Consider the following 14,057-nt stretch of genomic DNA (forward strand, 5'->3'; position numbering starts at 1 on the left):
TTCATGACCGAACCATTTTAATGATCAGCATCCCTTGCTCTCTTATTTTCAACATATTCAGGCAAACATCTTCATGGGAGAAATATATCCTCTTTCCTTCCCTTCCACCAATTCTGGTGTTGAAGTTCAGTGCTCTTGTATTTACAAACCTGAAGCAGTACGGGACAATCACGTTTTCACTCCTTTTTACACATGCACAAAAGAAGCCTTTACCTGTATTTACCCGTGCGAGGTTTGCAGACTCTCAGTGCTAAACTTTTGATTCTAGCAAATCTCAGATGGGTTTACACCAACGTACGCATGCATTGCATAAGCTCCTTCATCCAAGTGAAGTAATCCAAGAGGCTGAAAGTGGCTGCCCAAAAACCACACCTCCTCGTGGGGAATGAGGATCCCATTGTTAAAGAGGGTTTTGCAGCCTGGCAATTCATTTGGTTCCTAGCTCTGCTGAATTACATTGCTAGTGGGAGTGGCTCTTCCCTGGGATGAGATAACGCACTCAGCAGTCCTTGGATGAGAAACTAATTAACTGGAGACAAGCGTTGATGCTGTAACAATACTCCTCCACGCACTATCTATTCATGGTAACCACTTTTTGATTGGGGTGAGGTTGTACAGAAAAAAAACCCAGACAATGCTGATATTAAGCTCTCAGATCACAGATCTTTCCCCCCTTGCTCTATTCACATGTGTTTTCGTGGCAGCTGTACATGCGTAATGCTGTTATGGGATAAAAATCTCTCTGGCACATCTCTGTTGAAGCTTAAGACAAATTTGACACTGTGATTTACGTCGTAAACAGAACAGACCAGGGTGTGTTCTCTCGCCCTTTGGCAAGTGGCAGAGCTCTTATATACAGCAAGCTCCTCTCCCACGGCCACCCCCGGAACAAAAAGAGTTGGCTTTATCCAAGCCTGGAGGAACAGCCTCTCAGGAGGGCTCAGAGGCAATGTCCAAGCTGTGCTGGGAGACATGAGGGCAGCAAAGCAGTGTGGCTGCCTTGCTGGGACAGAGGCCCGACCTCATCTGCATTACAGGGTAAGTACAGCTGGGACAATCTCGCTGCTGTTTCACAGTATCTCCAGCACTTCCTAATTTCACAAGGCTCTGTTTAAAGTTCAGGGCCTCCGATCATTCCAAACTGAAGCTCACAGCCAGTGCGACGGGAAGTTGGTTGGGTTCTGCTCCATTGCTGATTGCTCAGAATTTCCATTCAAAGCTCCTTCCTATTTCCTTTTTAGACATGCATAGTGTAATACCCAGAGAGACTGCACAAATTTACCAAAGGGGTGGGTGACAAGAGAGGACATCTTGCCATCTGGGTCAGGCACTCCTTGATGTTTTGTGCCCATAGCCACATTGTGTCCTAGAGGACACTTACAGTTTCCTGAGCTATGCCCCCAGAGATCCCATCCCACTAGGAACTCCTGCTATGGTCAGGCAGCAGCACTTAGTGGTTGGGGTGGTGTACATCCTGTGTCCCTGGCATGGGATGAGACCTCTAGGAGGGATGCCATATGAACACAGTTCTGATACAAACAGAAGTGGGGATCAGCTCCCACTTCACACATGCGCTACATAAGAAGGCAGGATTTGCTTCACGGAGCTCATACCTCCCATCAAACCTCAGCCTTGAGACCTCCAATCCATATGGCACCCAACTGCCATACAGCATTCAGCCATACCTAGGCAGCTCCAATCCATACAGCACCCAACCATACCTGGGGAGCTCCTATGTATAAGGCACCCAGTCATACCTGTTGACCTCCCAGCCATACCACACCCAACGGTACCTGGCAGTGCTGCTGAAGCCTGCAGCACTGTGTTGCTTCACTGCAGTGATGCACAGGAGCTGTGATCATCCCTGGTACCTCTTCTTGCCCCATTCCATCAGCATGGAGAGTACCTGGTGCCAGAGACGTTGCAGCTGCACAGGAGGTGCAGCACCTAAAGCAAAGGAGGGATTCTAACCTCCTTTGCTTTCCTCTCGCGCATCATATTGCACTTGCCACTAAAATGACCAAAACTATCCAGTGATGTCACCCACCAGCTATACAAAAGCTCAAAACATGCAAATTCCACATGGAAATCACCCAAGCAAATAAGCTCATCTCAACGCTTAAAAGAATACCCCAGATCAGTTTCCTCTCTTCCAGGCCATGATTCACTCCCCATTTAGTCCTGGCTAACCACATCATGGGAGCTTTGGGATAAGAACTATGTTATTCTTTGCTCTGATCCAGGAAGGCTCTGATGTGCTTTGGAATGTCTCAGGGTTGTTGCAATTAAAATTCTTGCTAATTTCACAGAGGAGGCATTTTCATTTGTTGCCTTTTTACAGATGGCTTTAGCAGTCCCAGACCACCAGACTCACAGCACAAAGAAATCAATGAACTCCTTGGCATGGAGCTTTCCTTGCCTGAATTTGCATCAAGCTTGTTTACAGTCCGTGGGCCAGGAGAAAAGGGTCATTTATAATATGTACTCTGGCGTTGCTCGCCTGCATTTTAGGAGTCAGCAACTCTGATAAATTCTTGACGCAGCTTGAAGGCACAGCTAAGGCTCTATCTTCTGCCTACTGCAGGAAGCTGTTCACTGTATCAAAGATCAGAGTTGCTCATGCCAACACAGGAAGGTTATATATACAAGCACAAAGGAACAAGGATGCAAGGTTTTGCTGCTGTGCACTGCTGGTCTCTAAATTTGACCATAAACTGCTCGAATCAATTCAAAACAAAACACTTGCTGCAGCACCACCCAGATTACTCACAGACTAATTCTCCCGTTGCAGAGACAAGACACTCCATTATCAAGATGTTTGATACAACTTTGAAAAGATGAGTTTATCTAAAATTGCATTAGAGTCTTATTTAGAGAGTATAACGACCTTAAGTGGCTGTGCTTTAAAAAGGCTAACAAAATAGTACATAATCTCAAATGGGCACACATTGCAGGGAAGTAATTTCCCTCTGTTACACACACAGCATCTGTGGAACAGGCAAATGTTTATCAGGAACTGAAGCTCATCAAATCAGTTAATTATTTCATGGAAATGAACGAGAAGGTTTTTTATACATTTCCAAACAAATCACAAATGCAGACAGGACCTTTTCAGAAGCCATTCCTGCAATCACGTGTTGTTGGGATAAAAACCAGCAAGGAATTACTGCTAAGAAACCTTTAGTCAACTCTTGCAGATCTGATGCTAACCTAAGTGTTGCAGGAGTCACGTGCTGCAGGACTGACACAGAAGAAAAGCCCAGAGGAGGAATGCAGCCAAGTGTGTCTCCTCTCTCCTCTCTCTCCTCCCTTCCATTAAATGATAGGAAATCTGAGAAAAGACAAATAAGCCAGGTTTTAAAACTGCTTCAGCACCTCTCATGGGCTCTTGCACACAGACAGCATTCACATTTGGGGCTTATTTCCTTTAATTTCTGCTCTTTCTGCATCCCTGTTCTGTTCTGGTTTACCGACTCCAGCTCCCTGTGCAAACAGGATCTTTCCTCAACAGTGTGCGGCCCACATCTTCCTTCCTTTGTATACAGGCTGATACTGTATGTTACACACCATGCTGCTTCCTAAGCACCTCGTTTCTCAATGCTAGCAAAAACAGGAACCAAAAGAGAAGCAGCAATAAAACACCAAATCCTTGCCACAGCTTCAAGTCGAACCCTTAAAGGTTTCTGAATCAAGTTGACTTTCCAGCCAACTGATTTTTCTAGCTCAGTGTGCTGTGCACGATGCTTCACAAGCAGCCCAGATGCAGCACTCAGACATTTTGCCAGATGCAAATGCTCCTGTAAGGTCTGTGCCACCGACCCACACTTTTTCCCTTTTCAAGTGTGGCGAAAAGTGAAGCCAGCTGAGCAAAGTGCACGTGGTGTCTCTGTTAACCTTTTCTCTCCTCTCTTGCAAAGCCTGCTGTTTGATTTTTTGCTCTGAGGAGATTAGATAGCATGTCTTCAGGGAGAAGAGAAAACCACAGAGCACGCTGCACATTGCACAAATGCTCTTGTTATTCTGAGGCCTGAAGAAACAAGGAAGGAAGCTTGAGGCTGGTGGTTTGGCAGGTGTGAGGCCTTTTTTACACAGACATCTGTTTTAAGTGGTAGCTCTGGGCTGGGGGATGAGCACAATGCCCATCATCTCTCACTATGGAGTGGCACAAGGGTTTGGGGCTTCTGGAGAAGCAGTGTCTCTGTGCCACCCACTTCCTTACACTGTGACTTGGGACGCTGCTCTGCTGTATTTGTGGGGCAGGGCTGCAAAGGGAGAGAATTTCTGTTGCAAACCGACAACTGGCTTAATGCAGCTGTTCCTCTGAGGCATTAGGCAGAGGTTTCTGCTGCTGCACTGGCACTCACAAAATGGATGAGGGTGAGTACAAAATGGGTGAAGGAGAACACATACGCTAAGCACAACGTAAAGATCTGATGAAAACAGTTTGGATGCTACCGCGTATACCACATCAAAATTCACTTTTCTAATCCCACAAGATTATTTCTAGTGGTTTGGGTAACACTGCTGGTAATCCCTTTACAGCTTTGAATGAACTGCCTCCTTTGGCAGGATGCTAAGACGTGCTCTGCTATGTCTTGCCCTGAGTTTGGAGGAATTCATTAGTGTCTGGCAGTTATTACCAATTGAAAAATGTATCTGTGATTTCAACGTTATAAACAATCTGCAAAAGAACTGTAGCTTTTAGGGCAGGATCCTGCTCTGCTACTAGGCATGCAGGGAGGAAAACGGGACTTGCACAACATCCTCTCCGGTGGGGATTCTCTGGGGCAACCGTGCCTTGAGCCACGTTGTTATTTTAAATGACAATAAGCTCTTTCTCCAGCAGCTGACTGTCGACTTTAATGAACGTTTAGCAACTTAATTACCTTTAAAACCGTTAGTGGTCTGTTAAAGATTGCTGGAGTTGATCTGTGCACTCCAAAGTGCCTGGGGAAGGGCAGACCTGAAGGAAGACTCACACTGAAACACATGTATGCAGCTGCCATGCGAATCGCAGAAGCCTCATTTCCATATGAAATCAAAACGAAGTCATTTCAAGGTGAGGGACTGTAGTTAATCCGTCATTAATACGCTCATTAATACGTCCCCAAACTCATCTCCATGTCCGCTGCAGCAAAGCCATCCGCATACAGCTGTAGTTGAGGGGATGAGCAGAACGCAGCAGCGGTGTGTCCTGAGGTTCTGCTGCAATAAGCAAAATACCCGAGAAAGAAAGGGCAAGGCAGCATTTTGCAGTTCTTAGAAGGATCTGGAGGTTTCTAGGGTGTATGGAAGATAACTTCCTGATGCATCTCAAATACCGTGTTCACTTTCTGGCCCTTCACTACAAGAAAGGCATGGAGACCCTGGGGTATGCCCAGAGAAAGGCAACAAAGCTGTGAGGGGTCTGGAGCAGCTCAGGGAGCTGGAATTGTTCAGTCTAGAGAAGCGGAGGCTCAGGGGTGACCTTATTGCTCTGTACTGCTGTTTGAATGGAGGTTGCAGTGAGCTGGGGGTCAACCTCTTCTCTCATGTAACAGTAACAGAATGAGAGGGAATGGCCTCAAATTGTACCAGAAGAGATTCAGGTTGGACATTAGGAAATATTTCTTCACTAAGAGAGTGGTCAGGTGCTGAGATGGGCTGCCCAGGGAGGTGGTGGAGTCACCATCCCTGGTGGAGTTCAGGAACTGAGGGACCACATCACCTGCAAGGAGCACTGTTACACAGGTAAGAGAACTCTAACAAGCTTAAGGAGTTTGATTCCAAAATAACATTTTATGTTCTGAAGATTAAAAAAAGAAAGACAGATGATGAATCTGTCACAACATTCCAGCTTTGGTACATTAATTTTCTTTCTTTTTATTTTCCTTTTTTTTTTCTCATTTGTTTTTTGTTTGTAAAGTAACAGCAACGAGAGCCTTCCCAGTTCACACAGCAGTAAAGTGTAACTGTGCTGGTAAGCGGCAAATCAAGCTTCACTCTACTGTGGCCCTAAATGGTACCATTAACATGTGGTTGCAGTCAGACAGTACCTTCAGTAGGAAATGGCACCTTGTTACTTCCTAGATTATCTGCTGCCTAAGAGGTAAATATCCTCAACACCACACGGGGTTAGCACCAACATTCCTATTAAAGTAAATGGGATTTGAGTGAGGGTAAATTCAAGTGTGCTGTGCTGAGATGTTATACTTATAAATCTTCTGTGTCTTGTGCTATCTTCTTTATTTGCTGACAAAAGCCAAGCAATTGCTGCCAGCGTAGGGTTCAGTAAGCACAAAAGGAGGGTGTGTGTTCAGCACTGCTTCCTGTAATGCTGACTGCAGCTACAGTGAGGAAACATGAAGCAGGAAGAATTACAGGGCATTCCTCAGCTCCTCTGCAGTGCTGCAGCTGTGTGAGAGGAAGGAATCCAGCTTTCCGCTGCAAAGTGTACTCTTCACCTCTGAACCTCAGTATGAGGTGGTCAAGTTCCCTTTTACAACAGCAGCTACCTGAGCCAGAAGGTACCTTAGGCAATAGCTACCTTGTGGGCCTCTTCAAGGTTACTGCTCTTGTATTAAGCAATGTGTCTGAAAATCTAGTTTCTTTTGCTTGTGTCTGTCCCAGTGTGGGAGTGGTGGACAAGCACCCCAGTTTACTGAGCAACAAAAGCTTGGACAGACCCTTTCCTTTGGGTTACTATCTTAAAACAAAGGGGTTAAATAACTTGTCTGTCGCTTCACTAGATGATGTATGGCTATGCCTGATCAGGGGGAAGAAAAGGGAGAAGAAATAACTCAGAGCGCACTGTGATCTCACCTCCAATGTGTATTTAATGTGATATTCAATGAGCTGAAACTTTGGCCTGGAGAGCCCCCTTGAACTAGTAATGAAGCAAGACTGGTAGGAAAGAAGTTTATAAAAAACAAAGCGTCCCAAAGGGAAAAGAAAGCTTTGGAGACATAAGCTCTTCCAATCTGAAACAAGCTTTGAAGGAGGGCTGTGAGGTCTGCAACGTAAACCTGATCAGTTGGTCTACTAAAAGTTCTTATGTCCACATACAAACTATGCATTGCTTATAGCCTGACATCATTACTACTGCAAACTATTGAAACAATATCCAAAATAGGGTATCACTGTTTTAAAGGCACCCTATAAAGTTAACTTGCATTCTTCCTTTCTCTGGTGCAAACCCCAATGTGGCTATCTCCTTTTGTTCTTGTATGAGCTACTGATGCCAGCTGCTCTGGAGAACAAGGCCCTAGCTCTGCCCCAAGGCACTTATTCCCTTGGGTAACACTGGGTCACCCTCAGTGCACAAGTGGTCTGAGTCTGCTCCTTTCAGCTTGTGAATGATTTCATATATCTCCAAGGTATCAACATTCACTGCAGAACTATCCGGCTCCAGTACAGATGATTCTGGTTCCTGATTCTGGCAGCTCGGGGACTACAGGAATGTGCAGTTTCACAACTGGCCTATGCTGATCCACTGCTGATCTCCTGCCAAAAGGCAGCTCTCCCAGCCACATGCCCATGCTCCTTCTGTGCTGACACTTGTGCTCCTTTGGCTGGGCAGACTGCGGCACCGGGGGCTGACTGGTCTCAGTGCAATCCTCCCTCCTTCCTCTCCCTTTGGTAGAGTTAATCTTTGTGTGGTTCAGCTTGCTGGCTAGGCTGTGCACCTGATAAGGGCTTCCAAGGTACCTTGTAGACCTCCCTAAAAGCCGTGGGGTGTTAGAGCAGGCAGCTGCCTTGAGAAGGGATGCATGCATTCCTCCATTCCTTTGAACATACAAAAAAGGGGTTTAACGGCCATGTGTTACATAATGGTGCCATACATCTGATATACATGTAACTGAGGGGTTTTCCTATGGTATGTAGGCCTAAGGTGTTAACTGTTTTACCATCCAGCTATGCACCCAGCCTTTCACACTAGCTCAATGGTGATGCACTAGATTTAACACCTGCAACATTGTAGTTATAGAATCATGGAATACCCCCAGTTGGAAGGGACCCACAAGGATCATCGAGTCCAACCCCTGGCTCCACACAGCACCACCCCAAACCCAACCCCAATGTCTGATAGCGCTGTCCAAACGCTCCCTGAGCTCCGGCACTGGTGGCCGTGCCCACAGCCCTGTGCAGGCCGTTCCGTGCCCACCGCCCTCTGGTGCAGCCCCTTTCCCTCACCCCCAGCTGCCCTCCCCTGACAGCTCCATGCCGTTCCCTCGGGCCCTGTCGCTGTCACACAGAGCAGAGCTCAGCGCTGCCCCTCCGCTCCCTGTCAGGAGCTGCAGCCGCCATCAGGCCTCCCCTCAGCCTGCCCTGCTCTGGGCTGAGCACAACAGGGGCCTCAGCCGCTCCTCACACACCTTGCCTTCTACACCCTGCACCAGCAGCTTGCAGTCCTGTATTGGTTGCTGCAATGTGTGCAACTCTCTCTTGAGGGAACAAAGTGAAGACCAAAATCAAGTGGTTTTCCTTGTTGTTTAAGGCTGATGGCCATTTATGATGGGAGAGTATCTGTGGTGGATGCCTGAGGAGGGCATCTGGTGAAGTGCCAGTGATGCAGGCAGCTGCATTGGAGTTGTGGGGATGAGGCTCTAGCCCTTACTCTGTTAAAAAGGAAAACCTGGGCAACTGGCAACTGGCTGAACAGGACCCCCGAGGAGAGCTTGTTCCTCCCTTGCTGCGTCAAGTCTGTGTAGGCACTGTAGGATGAAGCCGCAGGGTAACACACCTTCTACCAGGGTTAACCCAGAGCCGTCTCTCCAGTAACCTTCGCCTGAAGCCACGACAGATTAGAGACAAGATAATAACGAGAGAGAAAATCAGGGTCGTGGGATGGCATTTCTGTAGGAGAGGCAGGTCACTACCTAACTTTCTCATTATGTATTTCCATGAAATCCACTTTGGAATTTTTGTTCAGGTTACTCAGCGAAGTTGACCTCCAAATGCAGTTGTCTCAGCTAACTCATTTGGTTCCCATTTCCCCATGCCACCACTCAAATTCAGTAAGTCAGAACATCTGGATAAACCCAGAAAAGCAATACCGTTACTGTACGTATTCCAAATGGCCTATCCTCTGACAATTGCTGTACATACACACTGCATTTAACCACCCACCTCCTCTCATCTCAGGCTCCTGGTTCTGGATCCCACTCTGCCACTCTTTCATTCAATCATTATGGGGCTCCTAGAGTTTAGAGCTATCCTACATTCATTATATTTTGTCTGAATTCCAAAAACATTCACATACTTCTCTTCCTCTAGTAAAGTTACAGCAACGAGTAAAGATCCTGCTAAGGAAGATGTTTGGGCTATAGAGAAATGCTGCCAACTACTGTAACAGGAAAACATTACAGCTCCCTTTTGCCCAAAAATAACATTTTCTTGCTGTGGGTAAATAGCTATTACAGTTCTTCTGGGAGCAATAATCACAGCCCTCTTCTTCTCCAAACAGTATTCAGGGAGGAGCTGATTTCCCAAAGGCATGTCCTGGTTGCATCTGCCACTTAGACATGAGCGTGGGGAGCAGCCAGTGAGGAGCACAGCAGAGAAGAGAGCTGAGAGGGATGTTGGAGGGGATGTCACTCCTGCAACGGAACCACATGACAGGAACTAAAACAGCAGTTCCCCACGGCACTGATACTCAAAGCACTTTGTCTGGGCTCCTTTCTGCCTGGGAAGGGATCTTGGTTTCTTCTCTCTCTATTCCACGACATGGAATCTGTAATTCCAAAAGCTGAGTCTGCTTGTGCGGACAGCTGCTGAGAGGCAGACCGTATCCTGGTGTTCAAGAGATCTGGGTTGTGTCCTGCAGTATCACCTCATTTCATTGTCTTGACGCAAGTCACCTTACCTCTTCCATTTCCCTATTGTGGTTAATTTCACATCTTGCTCAGGAATGTCACAGGGTCCTGGTGTCACTGTGTTTTCAAAGCACCTAGTGAACAATGGCTTCATTGGAGACAGGGTTCACAGGAACAAAAAAAAACAACAGTAAAACAAGGAGAATAATGCCATTTACCAAACCTTGTTTCATCACAAAGAAGAAAGAAATAGTTACCATAATCAAAATTTAGTCCTCCAGCTACTCTCTGACATCAGTCTATGTGAGTTCTGCTCATAAGACTTCCTTCCTTCCTAAAATATACTATTCTTTAATGAGTGCAGTCATTTCAAAGCAGCTACTCCAGTTCCATTGGTATCAATATCTCCTGAGAAGAATACTGGCCTCACTCGGCTTTATTCTGCTTCCTGCCTCGCTGTTCATCAGCTAAAGGACGGCGGTGATAACACCTAAGAAACAACGCATCTAGTGCTTAGAGCAAAAAATCCAGACAAGAAAAAGGAGTCACAGCCACTGACAAGACATGAATTACTCCCTGCCCCTTTTGTTTCTTCATTTTTCCTATTTGTAATGAGAATAATGCTGGTATCTCTTACTGCAGAGTCAGAATTACCACTTCAGTTTGTAAAAAGCTTTGAGACGGTGAAAGCGCTTCTCAGCAAAAGTACAAAGCACTGTCGGCGCTTCTGAAGTGCCCTAAAGAAGCACTTTCTGATCTCACGCTTTGCACGGTTGGTCCCCAGTCAGGTCTACCAAAATATAAGCCCTGCTTTGGCTGAACTACATATCACATATACAGCATAAAATGAGCAACTAAAAAAAACCCCAAAAACCCAAAAAACCACCACCGCTGACAAGAAAACACTTTCAGAAGAATCTGTTTGGTTTTAAATCATTGCATATCTCAAATTCAGGTTAATCTGAGAATACCAAATACATGGCCACAAGCACAATTCATGGGAGATTCTCAGTCCTTTCTATAGCTGTGCTTGATGTTTAGTGCAGTACAGCCCAGATCCTTAATGCCAAGAAGCTGGCTAAGGTCTGCTGCTGTAAAAACTACTCATTGATCATGACAACAGCATGATTTGGCAGATTACATAACTGACAAGCTAGTCACATCTCGGTAGGCATAAAAACATTTCTTTTCTTGTCACCCAGCAATATGACAACTCACTGTACCTGTTTCTCTCCAGTCTTGCTGCAATCTGTTATTTCTCTGCCAGTGCTCTTTCAGAAGGAACTAGTACTGCAGAAGGGCAGCTCTGGATTCCTTGTGTGAGGCCCTGATTCTTAGCCTGCAGATGGCTGTTGCAAGCAATAAAACTCCTTTAAGGTATGCCCAGCTCCCTTCATAGTTTATGCTGAGCATTTCCACATACCACTGAGCCTGATCTCTACCACACAGTTTCTCCTCCATATTTCTTTTGGAGAGCAACAGGATTTTAAGCATTAAGCAGGTTACCTGGCGCTGTCAGGAATGAGCGTATTTGAACAGCTCCTCAGCAGTGTCCCCTCTTTGGCATCGTGGGGAGCTGTGCACTGTGCACTGCCCCTCACCACTGATATGGCAATGGCCAGGGTGTGCTTCCACACAGGTTCTGGCCATAGGCTCTGATCCCCTCTCTCCCACAGATGTGACTGCAAGTTTACTTCTGGAAATATAGGAAACGTGCATCAGATTCCTAGCAAAAATTGCTGAAGCAGGAAATGCCTTAAATACACATCAGGCCTTACACCACGGAATACCAGAACCACAGCCTTCTGCAACATGCTGTGATACGCATGTCCTCTGCTCATCCAGAACCACTCCACGTTGTCTGTGCACATTACAGCTCAGCCTCCCAGGGGAATGCTGTGTTTGCAGTAACATTTGCACACCAGCCAGCAGTTTGCTTTCTGCTCTGTGAATGGTGTATCCAGAAACTGGCTGCTACGCTGGTATGCTTCAGAGGGGATAATGCCATCCTTTTTCTTGCTGTTTATTGTTTACCAGAGGTGCCTAATTTCTGACAAACAAAAGAGATGGATTCTGGGCAATTTAGCAATAACCAAGAGCAGGATGAGCAGGGTGGCTTTGCAATACGTACAGCATTGTGTGTATGGTTCAATAAAAGCCTGGAATATGAAGCATCTTGCAGGAAGCCTTGTAGTTGCTGAAGCAAGGCCCATACGCTTCCATATTAATGATAAATGATAGGGGAAATGGCCTCTAGTTGCGCCAGGACAAGTTTAGGTTGGATATTAGAAAGAACTTCTTCACAGAAAGGGTAATTAGGTACTGGAATGGGCTCCCCAAGGAGGTGGTTGAATCGCCATCCCTGGATGTGTTTAAGAGCCGTTTGGATGTGGTACTCAGGGATATGATTTAGCAGAGGTTTCTTGTTGTGGTATTGTTTTGTGGTTGTTTTTTAAGAGATAGGCTACTGGTTAGGCTGCGGTTGGACTTGATGATCTTCAAGGTCTTTTCCAACCTGAGAAATTCTGTCCTGCAAATCACAAGCATAGCGTAGAAACCTCTCAGTGGTGGAATCACTGAGTGGGAAGCCTATGACATAAAACATGTTGAATGGGAAGCCTTTGGCTGTGGGAAGGAATTGAGCGCGTTCAGCACAGGATGGGTACGGCTCATGGGATTATTTAAATATCAAGGACTGCTCTCGTCTTCTGGCTTGCTCAATCAAAGTCAACACAACAGAGACATCAAAACTTTATGCAGATGAAGTTTACTTAGGTACAGAGGAGCAGAGCATGCTCTCCCACATTGATCAGTCATCCAGCTCTGACCCTCGGTGCAGGGCTTTCTTCTGTTGTTGAACAGACGTGCCTCTGACACACAAAATCATGAGTGGAGCTGTATGGCTGAGGCAAGGTGGTCAGGGTAATGAGAAGGAGTGGCAAGGAGGACAGGACAGGACAGCAAAGTAAACATTGTGCACCTCCTAGTCCACTTGTTCACGTTGGGACACAAGCTTAACCATTTCAGTTATTTTGTTGTAGTCCCAGATACAGGCTTAAATACAAGGTGCATGAAGGGATAAGCCCAAACACAGCGGAGAAAGCTCTAATATATAGTCTGCACTGGAGTAATGCTCATTGTGTGGGTAGAATTCATTGAACAAATGGAGACGTTTAAACTGTAGGCGTCCATTTGTGAGTTAATCACCTTAGGACTCCATTTTAAGTCACAGATAAATTGGCACTTTTAGCATACATTAGAAATTCACACTCAGTTGAGCTAAATTGTGCCTCGTAAGCTCCTGCCACTCTTAGCTGACAATAAAGGCAGGCAGGCAAGACCAGCCCACAGGTAAACGTCTGTACGACAGACATCAAACGTTGGGTGAGCTAAACCATGTTCCGCATGTCTTTGTTCTGACACGGGGATGCTACACGCCACTGCGCTGCTGGAGTAGGGCTACGCAGTGTTCCTGGAACGTAAGAGCAAAGCCCAGGGAGCCAGATCCAGAGGAGGAACAGAGAAGCAGTGACAGACACAGCAAAATCCCTTGGGAACGTGGCCACTGAAGCAACCATGACTTCATTAGACTTGCTCAAGATGCCCTCTAGCCTAGACCTCTCACCTCATTTAATGGTTTCTTGGCCTCCATCACTCATAATTCTGAAATGAGAAAAAAATATCTTCTGACTCCTGTTTTCAAACCAAGGCTGTTTGATTTGGAACGCTGCATTGACGTCTGTGCTACAGACCGATTTCAGGTTTATTATATTTTCCCCTTTGAAACACGCTACAGTAAAAAAAATATATCTGTACACTTTGTTGTTCTTCATGTAGCCCCCTCCCCTTTTTTCTTTTTCAATCTTAGCAAATGCTCAGTCTTTTCCACTTCAATAGCTTGAAATTCTCCCCTGGGAACCCTAAGCTCTTTAAATATTTTTAGGTTGCCAGATTTCTTATGTTCTCTCTCCAGGAAGCCAATTTTGTTTCTAAGCTCTCGAGAGTAGCCCAGCTTCATCTTTTGCGTATTCACTGCATCACAATAAAATGCTGCCTAATTGCTGCCTCAGCTGAGTCCCAAAGGTGCTGGGGTTTGTCTCTAGGCTACAGTTGTGGACAATAAACTCTTCTTGGGCTGGAGTTAAGCCTTTTTATTATTTAAATCTGAGTCATATAAAATTAGTTTACTAGCAAGTAACCCACAAAGATCTGGTACGGAAAGAAACTCCCACATATTGTTTTCTAACACAAGGAGAGAATGAT

The 14,057-nt window shown here is 45.8% G+C and overlaps 1 long non-coding RNA gene across 4 annotated transcripts in view; it reads right to left on the bottom strand.

Annotated features, from left to right (window-relative positions):
• LOC140247081 (uncharacterized) overlaps positions 1 to 14,057 on the bottom strand; it is a 53,498-nt gene that overhangs the window by 26,964 nt on the left and 12,477 nt on the right. Inside the window, exon 3 of one of the 4 annotated variants that reach the window (XR_011902594.1) lies at positions 3,211 to 3,331. The exons of the other annotated variants lie outside the window; for them this stretch is intronic. This is a non-coding gene — a long non-coding RNA (uncharacterized lncRNA). The remainder of the gene's footprint in view (positions 1 to 3,210; positions 3,332 to 14,057) is intronic. 4 annotated transcript variants of the gene reach the window in all.

Source organism: Excalfactoria chinensis, chromosome 1 (assembly GCF_039878825.1).
Source record: "Excalfactoria chinensis isolate bCotChi1 chromosome 1, bCotChi1.hap2, whole genome shotgun sequence".
Lineage (NCBI taxonomy): Eukaryota > Metazoa > Chordata > Aves > Galliformes > Phasianidae > Excalfactoria > Excalfactoria chinensis.